Source organism: Oncorhynchus gorbuscha, linkage group LG20 (genome assembly GCF_021184085.1).
Source record: "Oncorhynchus gorbuscha isolate QuinsamMale2020 ecotype Even-year linkage group LG20, OgorEven_v1.0, whole genome shotgun sequence".
Lineage (NCBI taxonomy): Eukaryota > Metazoa > Chordata > Actinopteri > Salmoniformes > Salmonidae > Oncorhynchus > Oncorhynchus gorbuscha.
This window is the reverse complement of record NC_060192.1, coordinates 31,002,810-31,018,676: the sequence shown is the minus strand read 5'-3', so window position 1 is coordinate 31,018,676 and position 15,867 is coordinate 31,002,810. Positions and strand designations below refer to the sequence as shown.

The 15,867-nt window shown below is 43.3% G+C and overlaps 1 protein-coding gene across 9 annotated transcripts in view; it reads left to right on the top strand.

The window, feature by feature from the left end:
- Window positions 1–15,867, top strand: part of LOC124007448 (dachshund homolog 2-like) — a 297,240-nt gene that overhangs the window by 49,800 nt on the left and 231,573 nt on the right. The window lies entirely within an intron of this gene.

The window sequence follows — 15,867 nt, the reverse complement described above, 5'->3', positions numbered from 1 at the left end:
AGTGTGTAGTGTAGTGTAGTGTGGAGTGTGTAGTGTAGTGTGTAGTGTAGTGTAGTGTAGTGTAGTGTGTATTGTGTAGTGTAGTGTAGTGTGGAGTGTGTATTGTGTAGTGTAGTGTGGAGTGTGTAGTGTAGTGTAGTGTAGTGTAGTGTAGTGTAGTGTAGTGTAGTGTAGTGTAGTGTAGTGTGTAGTGTGTGTGTAGTGTGTAGTGTGTAGTGTGTAGTGTGTAGTGTGTAGTGTGTAGTGTGTAGTGTGTAGTGTGTAGTGTGTAGTGTAGTGTATAGTGTTTTGTGTAGTGTGTAGTGTGTAGTGTGTAGTGTGTAGTGTGTAGTAGTGTGTAGTGTAGTGTGTAGTGTAGTGTGTAGTGTGTAGTGTGTAGTGTGTAGTGTGTAGTGTGTAGTGTGTAGTGTGTAGTGTGTAGTGTGTAGTGTAGTGTAGTGTGTAGTGTAGTGTGTAGTGTCGTGTGTAGTGTAGTGTGTAGTGTAGTGTAGTGTGTAGTGTAGTGTGTAGTGTGTGTGTAGTGTAGTGTGTAGTGTAGTGTAGTGTAGTTTGTAGTGTGTAGTGTAGTGTAGTGTGTAGTGTTTTGTGTAGTGTTTTGTGTAGTGTGTAGTGGAGTGTGTAGTGTGTAGTGTAGTGTGTAGTGTAGTGTGTAGTGTAGTGTGTAGTGTGTAGTGTAGTGTGTAGTGTAGTGTGTAGTGTAGTGTGTAGTGTAGTGTTTTGTGTAGTGTTTTGTGTAGTGTGTAGTGTAGTGTGTAGTGTAGTGTGTAGTGTAGTGTGTAGTGTAGTGTGTAGTGTGTAGTGTGTAGTGTAGTGTGTAGTGTAGTGTGTAGTGTAGTGTGTAGTGTAGTGTGTAGTGTGTAGTGTAGTGTGTAGTGTGTAGTGTAGTGTGTAGTGTGTAGTGTAGTGTGTAGTGTAGTGTGTAGTGTAGTGTGTAGTGTGTAGTGTGTAGTGTGTAGTGTAGTGTAGTGTGTAGTGTAGTGTGTAGTGTGTAGTGTAGTGTAGTGTGTAGTGTAGTGTGTAGTGTGTAGTGTAGTGTGTAGTGTAGTGTGTGTCACTATTGTTAATACTGTCTCTGTCACCCCTGTTTAGGTGTTTTATTTTCTTACATTTTTCCTGGAACAGATAATGATGCACTGTCTGACATCTGGTCTGGCTTAATGTACCTCGCTTTGTCACAATTCTCCCAGTAATTGTCTTCTATGGAGCAGTGTGGGTTTAATTAAAGGAAGTGGTAAGCTTGACAGAGGTGATTTATACACACACCCCTCTCCTCTACCCCACATCAACACACACGCACGCACGCACGCACGCACGCACACACACACACACACACACACACACACACAGAGGTGCAGGTCAGACACAACCCTATGCCAAATCACATTCAGCCCCTCTAAATCACCTGTCTATTTGAGGCTGCTGCAGCCATTCATGCCACAATGAATGCCACACACACTTAATGCCACTACTAGACGCCAAGGTCAAAGGTCAGAATGGCCTCTCTCTCGCTAACTGAAAGCACGCTGGTATAATCAATGGCAAGAAGACAGCGAGGGTGTGAGAGCAACAGCAGGACATGCTATGTTACCACTCATAAATACACAGGCTGTGTAGTTTATAGATGTGCCTTGGACACTGTGGCTATGTTACCACTCATAAATACACAGGCTGTGTAGTTTATAGATGTGCCTTGGACACTGTGGATATGTTACCACTCATAAATACACAGGCTGTGTAGTTTATAGATGTGCCTTGGACACTGTGGCTATGTTACCACTCATAAATACACAGGCTGTATAGTTTATAGATGTGCCTTGGACACTGTGGATATGTTACCACTCATAAATACACAGGCTGTATAGTTTATAGATGTGCCTTGGACACTGTGGATATGTTACCACTCATAAATACACAGGCTGTGTAGTTTATAGATGTGCCTGGACACTGTGGCTATGTTACCACTCATAAATACACAGGCTGTATAGTTTATAGATGTGCCTTGGACACTGTGGATATGTTACCACTCATAAATACACAGGCTGTGTAGTTTATAGATGTGCCTGGACACTGTGGCTATGTTACCACTCATAAATACACAGGCTGTGTAGTTTATAGATGTGCCTTGACACTGTGGCTATGTTACCACTCTAAATACACAGGCTGTATAGTTTATAGATGTGCCTTGGACACTGTGGATATGTTACCACTCATAAATACACAGGCTGTATAGTTTATAGATGTGCCTTGGACACTGTGGATATGTTACCACTCATAAATACACAGGCTGTGTAGTTTATAGATGTGCCTTGGACACTGTGGATATGTTACCACTCATAAATACACAGGCTGTGTAGTTTATAGATGTGCCTTGGACACTGTGGATATGTTACCACTCATAAATACACAGGCTGTGTAGTTTATAGATGTGCCTTGGACACTGTGGATATGTTACCACTCATAAATACACAGGCTGTGTAGTTTATAGATGTGCCTTGGACACTGTGGATATGTTACCACTCATAAATACACAGGCTGTATAGTTTATAGATGTGCCTTGGACACTGTGGATATGTTACCACTCATAAATACACAGGCTGTGTAGTTTATAGATGTGCCTTGGACACTGTGGATATGTTACCACTCATAAATACACAGGCTGTGTAGTTTATAGATGTGCCTTGGACACTGTGGATATGTTACCACTCATAAATACACAGGCTGTGTAGTTTATAGATGTGCCTTGGACACTGTGGATATGTTACCACTCATAAATACACAGGCTGTGTAGTTTATAGATGTGCCTTGGACACTGTGGCTATGTTACCACTCATAAATACACAGGCTGTATAGTTTATAGATGTGCCTTGGACACTGTGGATATGTTACCACTCATAAATACACAGGCTGTATAGTTTATAGATGTGCCTTGGACACTGTGGATATGTTACCACTCATAAATACACAGGCTGTATAGTTTATAGATGTGCCTTGGACACTGTGGATATGTTACCACCCATAAATACACAGGCTGTATAGTTTATAGATGTGCCTTGGACACTGTGGATATGTTACCACTCATAAATACACAGGCTGTGTAGTTTATAGATGTGCCTTGGACACTGTGGATATGTTACCACTCATAAATACACAGGCTGTGTAGTTTATAGATGTGCCTTGGACACTGTGGCTGTGGATATGTTACCACTCATAAATACACAGGCTGTATAGTTTATAGATGTGCCTTGACACTGTGGATATGTTACCACTCATAAATACACAGGCTGTATAGTTTATAGATGTGCCTTGGACACTGTGGATATGTTACCACCATAAATACACAGGCTGTATAGTTTATAGATGTGACACTGTGGATATGTTACCACTCATAAATACACACTGTGGATATGTTACCTGTGGATATGTTACCACTCATAAATACACAGGCTGTATAGTTTATAGATGTGCCTTGGACACTGTGGATATGTTACCACTCATAAATACACAGGCTGTGTAGTTTATAGATGTGCCTTGGACACTGTGGATATGTTACCACTCATAAATACACAGGCTGTATAGTTTATAGATGTGCCTTGGACACTGTGGATATGTTACCACTCATAAATACACAGGCTGTGTAGTTTATAGATGTGCCTTGGACACTGTGGATATGTTACCACTCATAAATACACAGGCTGTATAGTTTATAGATGTGCCTTGGACACTGTGGATATGTTACCACTCATAAATACACAGGCTGTGTAGTTTATAGATGTGCCTTGGACACTGTGGATATGTTACCACTCATAAATACACAGGCTGTATAGTTTATAGATGTGCCTTGGACACTGTGGATATGTTACCACTCATAAATACACAGGCTGTGTAGTTTATAGATGTGCCTTGGACACTGTGGATATGTTACCACTCATAAATACACAGGCTGTGTAGTTTATAGATGTGCCTTGGACACTGTGGATATGTTACCACTCATAAATACACAGCTGTGTAGTTTATAGATGTGCCTTGGACACTGTGGATATGTTACCACTCATAAATACACAGGCTGTGTAGTTTATAGATGTGCCTTGGACACTGTGGATATGTTACCACTCATAAATACACAGGCTGTGTAGTTTATAGATGTGCCTTGGACACTGTGGATATGTTACCACTCATAAATACACAGGCTGTGTAGTTTATAGATGTGCCTTGGACACTGTGGCTATGTTACCACTCATAAATACACAGGCTGTGTAGTTTATAGATGTGCCTTGGACACTGTGGATATGTTACCACTCATAAATACACAGGCTGTGTAGTTTATAGATGTGCCTTGGACACTGTGGATATGTTACCACTCATAAATACACAGGCTGTATAGTTTATAGATGTGCCTTGGACACTGTGGCAAGTTCAGCTTCTGTACATTCTTTTCTTCTTATTCCAGTATAAAATAAATACACTTAATTAATTTTACTCCACATTAAATTGTTTGGTGTGTTGAATGCTGTTTGGTGTGTTAAATGCTGTTAGGTGTGTTGAATGCTGTTAGGTGTGTTGAATGCTGTTAGGTGTGTTGAATGCTGTTAGGTGTGTTGAATGCTGTTAGGTGTGTTGAATGCTGTTTGGTGTGTTGAATGATGTTAGGTGTGTTGAATGCTGTTAGGTGTGTTGAATGCTGTTTGGTGTGTTGAATAATGTTAGGTGTGTTGAATGCTGTTTGGTGTGTTGAATGCTGTTAGTTGTGTTGAATGCTGTTAGGTGTGTTGAATGTTGTTAGGTGTGTTGAATGCTGTTTGGTGTGTTGAATGCTGTTTGGTGTGTTGAATGCTGTTAGGTGTGTTGAATGCTGTTAGGTGTGTTGAATGCTGTTAGGTGTGTTGAATGCTGTTTGGTGTGTTGAATGCTGTTTGGTGTGTTGAATGCTGTTAGGTGTGTTGAATGCTGTTATGTGTGTTGAATGCTGTTAGGTGTGTTGAATGTTGTTTGATGTTGAATGCTGTTTGGTGTGTTGAATGCTGTTTGGTGTGTTGAATGCTGTTTGGTGTGTTGAATGCTGTTTGGTGTGTTGAATGCTGTTTGGTGTGTTGAATGCTGTTTGGTGTGTTGAATGCTGTTAGGTGTGTTGAATGCTGTTAGGTGTGTTGAATGCTGTTTGGTGTGTTGAATGATGTTAGGTGTGTTGAATGCTGTTAGGTGTGTTGAATGCTGTTTGGTGTGTTGAATAATGTTAGGTGTGTTGAATGCTGTTTGGTGTGTTGAATGCTGTTAGGTGTGTTGAATGCTGTTAGGTGTGTTGAATGCTGTTTGGTGTGTTGAATGCTGTTTGGTGTGTTGAATGCTGTTTGGTGTGTTGAATGCTGTTTGGTGTGTTGAATGATGTTAGGTGTGTTGAATGCTGTTTGGTGTGTTGAATGCTGTTTGGTGTGTTGAATGATGTTAGGTGTGTTGAATGCTGTTTGGTGTGTTGAATGATGTTAGGTGTGTTGAATGATGTTAGGTGTGTTGAATGATGTTAGGTGTGTTGAATGCTGTTTGGTGTGTTGAATGATGTTAGATGTGTTGAATGATGTTAGGTGTGTTGAATGCTGTTTGGTGTGTTGAATGATGTTAGGTGTGTTGAATGATGTTAGGTGTGTTGAATGCTGCTTGGTGTGTTGAATGATGTTAGGTGTGTTGAATGATGTTAGGTGTGTTGAATGCTGTTTGTTGAATACTGTTTGGTGTGTTGAATGCTGTTTGGTGTGTTGAATGATGTTAGGTGTGTTGAATGCTGTTTGGTGTGTTGAATGCTGTTTGGTGTGTTGAATGCTGTTTGGTGTGTTGAATGATGTTAGGTGTGTTGAATGATGTTAGGTGTGTTGAATGCTGTTTGTTGAATGCTGTTTGGTGTGTTGAATGCTGTTTGGTGTGTTGAATGCACCAGTATCTGTGTCCTCATTGTCCTCTCCTGCCATAGTCCTAGTCCAGATCGATTACAGGATTCCATAGTCCTAGCCCAGATCGATTACAGGATTCCATAGTCCTAGCCCAGATCGATTACAGGATTCCATAGTCCTAGCCCAGAGCGATTACAGGATTCCATAGTCCTAGCCCAGATCGATTACAGGATTCTCGACAGTCCTAGCCCAGATCAATAACAGGATTCCTCAGTCCTAGCCCAGATCGATTACAGGATTCCACAGTCCTAGCCCAGATCGATTACAGGATTCCATAGGCCTAGCCCAGGTCAATTACAGGATTTCATAGTCCTAGCCCAGATCGATTACAGGATTCCATAGTCCTAGCCCAGATCGATAACAGGATTCCACAGTTCTAGCCCAGATCGATTACAGAAAGCCTCGTTTTCTATTTTCCTCTGGGATTAAATCTACCTATTTCTTGTCGTCTGTCGTCAGTACAAACTATTGCTTGCTAAAACAATACCCTTTCTTTTTCTTCCAACAATTCCGTGTTTGAAAGCATCCTGTTTTACCTCAAGACGTTATAAAAGTAAATTAAATGTCCTATCCTGTCCTTATAGAACACAAGGCCCAAATGTGAGACTAGTTGAAAACAATGACTAACTTCTGTCAGTGGAGTGAAAAACAACAAACGGTCTCTGTCTTTAACTTAGCAATGACTCGTGTTACAGTACCACTGGAGCAAAATGAAAACCTGCTGATAAAATACTTTAAAAACACACCATACAAAATTAAGATAATGTTGATAAGATATTTAAGAAAATTAAAATAATCTATTTACCTTTAACATCTAAATGATTGGATCTGTTTGTGTATCTGACATTTATATAATGATCATTTATATACTGTCTCTTACACATTAGTATTTGTATTAGTAAATGTGTAACAAATCAGTTTATTAACTGTAGTTCACAGCACACTTTTATTGTGTTCAGTTAAAGCAGGAGTCATTGAGGATACATGTTGGAGGATGTTTTCTCAACATCATCATTCACTGAAGGTCTTGTAGTAACAGTTTCAGTGTTTCCTTCATTTCTGCACCGCAGTTACAAACTGAACACACTGGAAGATAAAATACTCTCTTTGGGGCCACTGTGATTTTAATTAAATAGAGGTCATGTGTATAGTCAACCTCCCACGTTTTAAGGAATTTAATCTTGAGTGTGGGGCATGTGTGTGTTAGTCCCACGGTCTCAACCATGTCACTCACAGCTCTGACCCACTATGCCCTCCGGCTTGGTGTGTCTGAGCCAAGGCATGCAGGCTGACTGCAGGTGAGATTGAAACAGAGACAGACCTGCCTCTGCACCTGTCCCTTAATAAAAACAGCCATGGAGGACATTCCTCAGGTCTCCTGGCCTCTATCCTCTGTGGGCACACTAATCTGACAGGAAATACAATCACACCTAATGTCTCTCTGGCTTTTGTTTCCCCTCAAAAACCACTGCGTCGTTTGTAACCACTTCACACAATAGTGCAGTAACTAAGCACATTTTATGTTACTTCAAACAATTTTTCTGTCTAGACAGACAGCAATTTCTGGTACTTCGTTGTATATTCTGATCAACTGGTTTGTTCTTGTGTCAGGAAACTCAATGCCACATTAATCAGTGCATCCCGAAAGTATTCAGACCAGTTGACTTTTTCCCCAAAATGTAACATTACAGCCTTATTCTAAAATTGATTAGTGTGTTTTTCTCATCAATCTACACACAATATCTGATAAGGACAAAGCTACAACAGATTTGTCATTATATATATATATATCAAATATTACATTTACATAAGTATTCAGACCCTTTATTCAGTACTATGTTGAAACATCTTTGGCAGCGATTACAGCCTCAAGTCTTCTTGGGTATGGCGCTACAAGCGTGACACACCTTTATTTGGAGAGTTTCTCCCATTCTTCTCTGCAGATCCTCTCAAGCTCTGTCAGGTTGGATGGGGAGAGTTGCTGTACAGCTATTCTCAGGTCTCTCCAGGGATGTTCAATCAATCAAGTCCAGGCTCAAGCTGGGCCACTCAAGGACATTCAGAGGCTGTCTTCGCTGTGTGCTTAGTGTCGTTGTCCTGTTGGAAGGTGAACCTTTGCCCCAGTCTTAGCGCTCTGGTTTTCATCAAGGATTTCTTTGTACTTTGCTTCGTTCACCTTTCCCTCGATCCCGACTAGTCTCCCAGTCCCTGTAGCTGAAGAACATCCCCACAACATGATGCTGCCACCACCATGCTTCACCGTAGGGATGGTGCCAGGTTTCCTCCTGAATTGGCGCTTGGCATTCAGGCCAAAGAGTTCAATCTAGCTTTCATCAGACCAGAGAATCTTGTTTCTCATGTTCTGAGAGTCCTTTAGGTGCCTTTTGGCAAACTCCAAGTGGGCTGTCATGTGCCTTTTACTGAGGAGTTGCTTCCATCTGGCCACTCTATCATAAAGGCCTGATTGGTGGAGTGCTGCAGAGATGCTTGTCCTTCTGGAAGTTTCTTCCATCTCCACAGAGAAACTCTGGAGCTCTGTCAGAGTGACCATCCGGTTCTTGGTCACCTCCCTGACAAAGGCCCTTCTCCCCCGGTTGCTCAGTTTGGCCGGGCGGTCCAGCTCTAGGAAGAGTCTTGGTGGTTCAAAACTTCTTTCATTTAAGAATGATAGAGGCCACTGTGTTCTTGGCGACCTTCAATGCTGCAGACATTTTTTGAGAGCCTTCCCCAGATCTGTGCCTCGATGCAATCCTGTCTCTGAGCTCTACGGACAATTCCTTCAAACTCATGGCTTGGTTTTTGCTCTGACATGCACTGTCAACTGTGGGACCTTATATAGACAGGTGTGCCTTTCATGTCCAATTAATTGAATTTACTACAGCTGGACTCCAATCAAGTTGTAGAACCATCTCAAGGTTGATCAATGAAAACAAGATGCACCTGAGCTCAATTTTGAGTCTCATATCAAAGGGTCTGAATACTTATGTAAATAAGCTATTTCTGTTATTTATTTTTAAATTTGCAATTTTAAAAAACAACAGTTTTTGCTTTTTCATTATGGGGTATTGTGTGTAGATTGATGAGTGAAAAAACAAACAATTAAATATATTTTAGAATAAGGCTGTAACTTAACAAAATGTGAAAAAAGTCAGGGGTCTGAATACTTTCGAATGCACTGTACCTGGTCATTACAATAGATAAAAAATACCTCATTCGTAGTGACTTCACTTTGTCTTTGTAGAGCAGAATAGTTAAATGCAGGCAATAACTTGACTCTTTGGATTAGCTGTCAGCTGGACCTTTTACTCACTCCTATAAAAATCACTTTTGTTAGTCTTTTTATTTACTTCTCTGATTGTATGACAGAGGGTTTTATAGGTGATTATTGCAGATGCTATTCATGTCACTGAAGAGAGGGAAAAGAGAGAGGGATGTAGAGAGAAAGAGTGATCGAGAAAGAGAGAGTGATGTAGAGAGAGAGAGTGAGAGGGATGTAGAGAGAGAGGGATGTAGAGAGAGAGAGTGATCGAGAAAGAGAGAGTGATGTGGAGAGAGAGTGAGAGGGATGTAGAGAGAGAGAGGGATGTAGAGAGAGAGAGGGATGTAGAGAGAGAGAGTGATTGAGAAAGAGAGAGTGAGAGGGATGTAGAGAGAGAGAGGGATGTAGAGAGAGAGAGGGATGTAGAGAGAGAGAGTGATCGAGAAAGAGAGAGTGATGTAGAGAGAGAGTGAGAGGGATGTAGAGAGAGAGAGGGATGTAGAGAGAGAGAGTGATCGAGAAAGAGAGAGTGATGTAGAGAGAGAGTGAGAGGGATGTAGAGAGAGAGAGGGATGTAGAGAGAGAGAGTGATCGAGAAAGAGAGAGTGATGTAGAGAGAGAGTGAGAGGGATGTAGAGAGAGAGAGGGATGTAGGATAATTGGTTTGGGCCAGCAGGGTAATTGGTTTAGGCCAGCAGGGTAATTGGTTTGGGCCAGTAGATTAATTGGTTTGGGCCAGCAGGGTAATCGGTTTGGGCCAGCAGAATATTGGTTTGGGCCAGTAGGATTAATTGGTTTGGGCCAGCAGGGTAATTGGTTTGGGCCAGCAGGGTAATTGGTTTGGGCCAGCAGGGTAATTGGTTTAGACCAGCAGGGTAATTGGTTTGGGCCAGCAGGGTAATTGGTTTGGGCCAGCAGGGTAATTGGTTTGGGCCAGTAGATGAATTGGTTTGGGCCAGAAGGGTAATTGGTTTGGGCCAGCAGGGTAATTGGTTTGGGCCAGCAGGGTAATTGGTTTAGGCCAGCAGGGTAATTGGTTTGGGCCAGTAGATTAATTGGTTTGGGCCAGCAGGGTAATTGGTTTAGGCCAGCAGGGTAATTGGTTTGGGCCAGTAGATTAATTGGTTTGGGCCAGCAGGGTAATTGGTTTGGGCTAGCAGGGTAATTGGTTTGGGCCAGCAGGGTAATTGGTTTGGGCCAGCAGGGTAATTGGTTTGGGCCAGCAGGGTAAATGGCTCGTTGAAGTGGGAACAAAACAATGGCAAGGAAGGGAGGGAAAGAGAGCGGCAGATAGAGAATGACGAATGTTATTATTGCACAGCTCCTTAAAAAATATGATGACATGGGCATTAGAGGGATGGAGGAAAGAGTGAATAACGTCCAGAGTCCGAGCGGTGTAATGCTAAATAAGCATATCATTAACAGCATGTTTTCTTTTCACTCTAATGTATTCACAAAGAGGTGAGAGAGAAAGTCTTTAAGCTGAAGTGTCACTTTTGCAGTGGTGAAGGGGAGAAGAAAAGCATGAAATGATATCCAGCTGAATAAGGGCTTCTGGCCTAAGAGGAGGTCATGGGTTCCCTGGTGGCCAGCAGAGAGGGGAGTGGGGGAAGGAGGGGCGCTGCACCACAAAATAATTACTTAACACGAGGCAAACAAAGAGAGATGTGAAATCTCACACTCTCCATGGACACACACACAAACACACACAAACACACACACTGAAGTTAGAACAGAGAAAGAGAGAGAAAGGAGAGGAGAGGTGACAGAGAGAGGGGGTTATATTCATTTTTCCCTCCTCTGGGTGAGCAGAGAAAAGGGGAGATTTGATTAAATGGATGCCCAGGGGTCACGACCCTGTCTAAACACACTGCAGCTCTCAGCATTAATCAAATAACGCTCCAAAAATGTTGACCATGCCTGGCTCTGCTCTGAGCTCTCTGGGCTCTGCTCTGAGCTCTCTGGGCTCTGCTCTGAGCTCTCTGGGCTCTGCTCTGAGCTCTCTGGGCTCTGCTCTGTTCTCTCTGGGCTCTGCTCTGAGCTCTCTGGGCTCTGCTCTGAGCTCTCTGGGCTCTGCTCTGAGCTCTCTGGGCTCTGCTCTGATCTCTCTGGGCTCTGCTCTGAGCTCTCTGGGCTCTGCTCTGATCTCTCTGGGCTCTGCTCTGAGCTCTCTGGGCTCTGCTCTGAGCTCTCTGGGCTCTGCTCGGATCTCTCTGGGCTCTGCTCTGAGCTCTCTGGGCTCTGGCTCTGAGCTCTCTGGGCTCTGGCTCTGAGCTCTCTGGGTTCTGCTCTGAGCTCTCTGGGTTCTGCTCTGAGCTCTCTGGGCTCTGGTTCTAGGCTGTGTTCACTGAGGGACCTGTTGGCCTCTGATATACATGTACAGTAGACGGAGCAGGACTAGAACCAAGATAAAGGATCCACATCTTTACAGTTTAGTCATACTGAGACCAGTCAAAAGGACTCGTGTGCCTTCCTCCAAGCGAACAAGAGATGGAGTATACACTGTACAGTAGCATTTAAATAGTGTGTGGTCCGTTCTTATTTGACAGGCTCCGTCATATAGTATTTCCTGAGGGCTGTAGAAGCCATGCCAGGAGTGTTAGCAGCACACAGTGGGAGCGCGGGGCTCCAGGGGGCTTCTGGAGATTGGGTTTCAGTGAGGGAGGCAGGTGTCTGGGCAGCTCTCCATGAGGGGCGATTGTGCTTTTAAACTTTAAACCTGCTATGGAGGATAGACAGTTAGGCCATGGAGCAGCAAGGACAAGGCAGAGAAATGTTCTCCAACATTATTATCTAATCCTCCTAGTTTTGTAACGATTACATTCATCTTTATTGTCTTCCAGTTTCAACATCGCTATTTTTAAATCTACAAATGTACTCTTTTTGACCACAGAAAATAATATGTACTGTATAACTCTACTGCACCTTGCAAACTCATGGATCCGTGAGATTTTATAGACATCACCTTCTCCAAATATACATTTAACACAGTAGGGACAAATAGTCATTCTAGCCCTTCTGTTATAGACTCCACACTGAAGAGACTGGGCAGGGATGCCCAAAAGCGTTCCTAGGTTGGAAAGTGTTTTAGAGGGTGTTTCGAACAGGGAGGAATAAGCAGGCAGCATCACACAGAGTGGACAAGGAGTATTAACCAGTCTTGTTTCCCTCCTCTCTGACTAGCTTCTCACAATAGCCAGTGTCTAGCAGCCCTCTGGCAACCAGAATCTAAAGCCAGGCCAGCGCTGTCAAGTGTCAGGCCCAGAAAGCCCAGCCATTTGCGATGTTTCCAGTAGGATTACGCTAAGTGCACTTCATTCAGATCTGGAATGTATCTTTAATTATTACGAGACTGCCACCATACAAATGAAGTCCTCAGAGCAAAGCAGTGTTGGGGCTTCTATCCTTGGCATTTGATTTGCATTAATGTAGTTAAGGGTTTATTACCGGGTAGTTTTTCTACAAAGTTAGTCTTTGTTCAAGTAAACACACAAAAAATGTACAGTACCAGTCAAAGGTTTACTCATTAAAAGGTTTTTCTTTATTTTTACAATTTTCTTCATTGCAGAATAATATTGAAGACATCAAAATATGAAATAACACATATGGAATCATGTAATAACTAAAAAAGTGTTAAACAAATCAAAATATTTTAGATTCTTCAAAGTAGCCACCCTTTGCCTTGACAGCTTTGCACACTATTGGCATTCTCTCAACCAGCTTCACCTGAAATGCTTTTCCAACAGTCTTGAAGGAGTTCCCACATATGCTGAACACTTGTTGGCAGTTTTTGCTTCACTCTGTGGTCCAACTCATCCAAACCATCTCAATTGGGTTGAGGTCGGGTGATTGTGGAGGCCAGGTCATCGGATGCAGCACTCCATCACTCTCTTTAGTCAAATAGCCCTTACACAGCCTGGAGGTGTGTTGGGTCATTGTCCTGTTGAAAAGCAACTGATAGTCCCACTAAGTGCAAACCAGATGGGATGGCGTATCACTGCAGAATGCTTTGGTAGCCGTGCTGGTTAAGTGTGCCTTGAATTCGAAATAAATCACAGACAGTGTCACCAGCAAAGCACCCCCACACCATCACACCTCCTCCTCCATGCTTCACGACGGTGGGAACCATACATGCGGAGATAATCCATTAATTTACTACGCGTCTCACAAAGACGCAACGGTTGGAACCAAAAATCTAAAAAATTTGGTCTCATCAGACCAAAGGACAGATTTCCACCAGTCTAATGTCTGTTTCTCATGTTTCTTGGCCCAAACAAGCCTCTTCTTATTATTGGTGTCCTTTATCAGTGGTTTCTTTGCAGCAATTCGATCATGAAGGCCTGATTCACGCTGTCTCCTCTGAACAGTTGATGTTGGGATGTCTCTGTTATTTGAACTCTGTGAAGCATTTATTTAATCTCTGCAGCAGAGATAACTCTGGGTCTTCCCTTCCTGTGGTGGTCCTCATGGGAGCCAGTTTCATCACAGCGCTTGATGGTCTTTGTTACTGCACTTGAAGAAACGTTCATATTTATTTCAATTTTCCTCATTGACTGACCTTCATGTCTTAAAGTTATGATGGGCTGTCATTTCTCTTTGCTTATTTGAGCTGTTCTTCCCATAATATGGACTTACTTAGTCTCTTACCAAATAGGCTATCTTCTGCATACTACCCCTACCTTGTCACAACACAACTGATTTGCTCAAACGCGTTAAGAAGGAAAGAAATTCCACAAATTAACTTTTAACAAGGCACACTTGTTAATTGACTACCTCATAGGCAGGGAGGCAGGAAGGCAGGGAGGGAGGGAGGGAGGGAGGGAGGGGGATGGGAGAGAGGGGAGGGAGGAGGAGGGAAGGGAGATTGGCACGGAGGGAGAGGGATGGGAGAGAGGGGAGGGAGGAGGAGGGAAGGGAGATTGGCAGGGAGTGAGGGAGGGGAGGGAGGGATGAGAGGGGAGAGAGGAGGAGGGGAGGAGGAGGGAAGAGAATAGAGGGACGGGAGGGACGAGAGGGGATGGAGGAAGAGGGGAGGGAGGAGGAGGGAGGGAGGGGGATGGGAGAGAGGGGAGGGAGGAGGAGGGAAGGGAGATTGGCAGGGAGGGGGATGGAGGGAGGGGGTGGGAGAGAGGGGAGGGAGGAGGAGGGAAGGGAGATTGGCAGGGAGGGAAGGGAGATTGGCAGGGAGGGAGGGAGGGAGGGAAGGGGATGGGAGAGAGGGGAGGAAGGGATGAGAGGGGAGAGAGGAGGAGGGGAGGGGAGGAGGAGGGAAGGGAGGGGAGGGGAGGGGAGGAATGGGAGGTGGGCAGCTAGTCTAATGTGTATGAATTACAAGGGAAAAACTTTTCTAGCTGAGGGCCCAGAAGAGAATGGGTGTAGAATAGGAGAGAATAGTAGCTTGTGTGACTGTCACGCCTGGTGACATTCAACTGGTCCTGATACCTGCTTCTCACTAAACACTTACAGATTCACAAGATGTGAGAAACAGCTCCCTGGGTGTTAGAGATCAAGAGCAGTCGCTGGAACAACAAGGTTGTTCTTCAGGACATTATTATGACATCTGTGTGCAAGTTCAAATGCTATCTGTTATATTTGTTATTGGAAAATATTTATAACAGACTGTTAAAAAGTCTGAAATGAAATGTTTTATGGCCATCTTTCACAAACATAAAGTAAGCAGAACCCAACAAACTGGAATAAAAGAGATAAGATGGTACAGAAGAAGGAACATTTCAGCGCTGTGGGTTAAACACGGCTGCTGAATCAATTCACTGTCTCTGCTCTCGGACTGAGCCATGAAAGACAGACTGGTCTCCCATCTTTCTCCCCCTTCTTTTCCAGTGTTGTTTTTCATTAAATATTGCAGGAGAGACTGGTCCCCCCTCCCACCTCTGAGGCTGAATGACTTGGAGGCCATTGTTGTTGGCCTTCCCTGCCAATGAGCCCTAGAGCTCTACACCTTCCTGCCTCACAGCCACGATGTTCCATCTGGCCTCAGAGCTGGAGGTTAGCTCACATGGTTGTGGAATACTCTGATAGGGTAAATTACATTGACTATGATGTTAAACTCTTAACAACGTACAGACCTCTTTCCACAGGGGCCATGTTCTGATCACCAATTATAATGACTTGAAGTTCAAGTGAAATGTTACAGTAATTATGACGTCCCACGGATATTTAACTTTCCTTTTCATTTCACATACCGAGTATAAACATCTCACCTTTCTGGAAAGATACTGTCGCTACCTGAACAGCAGAGATCGGATGGAGTGTTTCTTCAGGAGAAAGAGACTAATTGCAGGATCGGAGACAGTAGAAGGTAATATTGCCGCGGAACTTAATACACTTGCTGAGGGCCTTTGTAGCTGAGAACTCAGTGATTGAGGGTTGAGTCGTGGGAGAGATGAGAGAGTGAGAGGTTATGTTAATCAGACAGAGATTTCAATTCCACGGCCATGGGAGTATTCCTTCCACGGTTATTTACTTATGACACCATCCAGACAACTGGCTAGATAATAGCTGCACAATATATCACTGGATTCATTTTGTCTCTAATCCCTTTCCCACCAGTGTATTTCCCTTTTGTTTGAGTAATGAGCTGTAAAATTTAATAATTAACTTTTTCCTTGTGATATAATCGCTCTAGATGGCTAGAAAATGCTAGTTCCG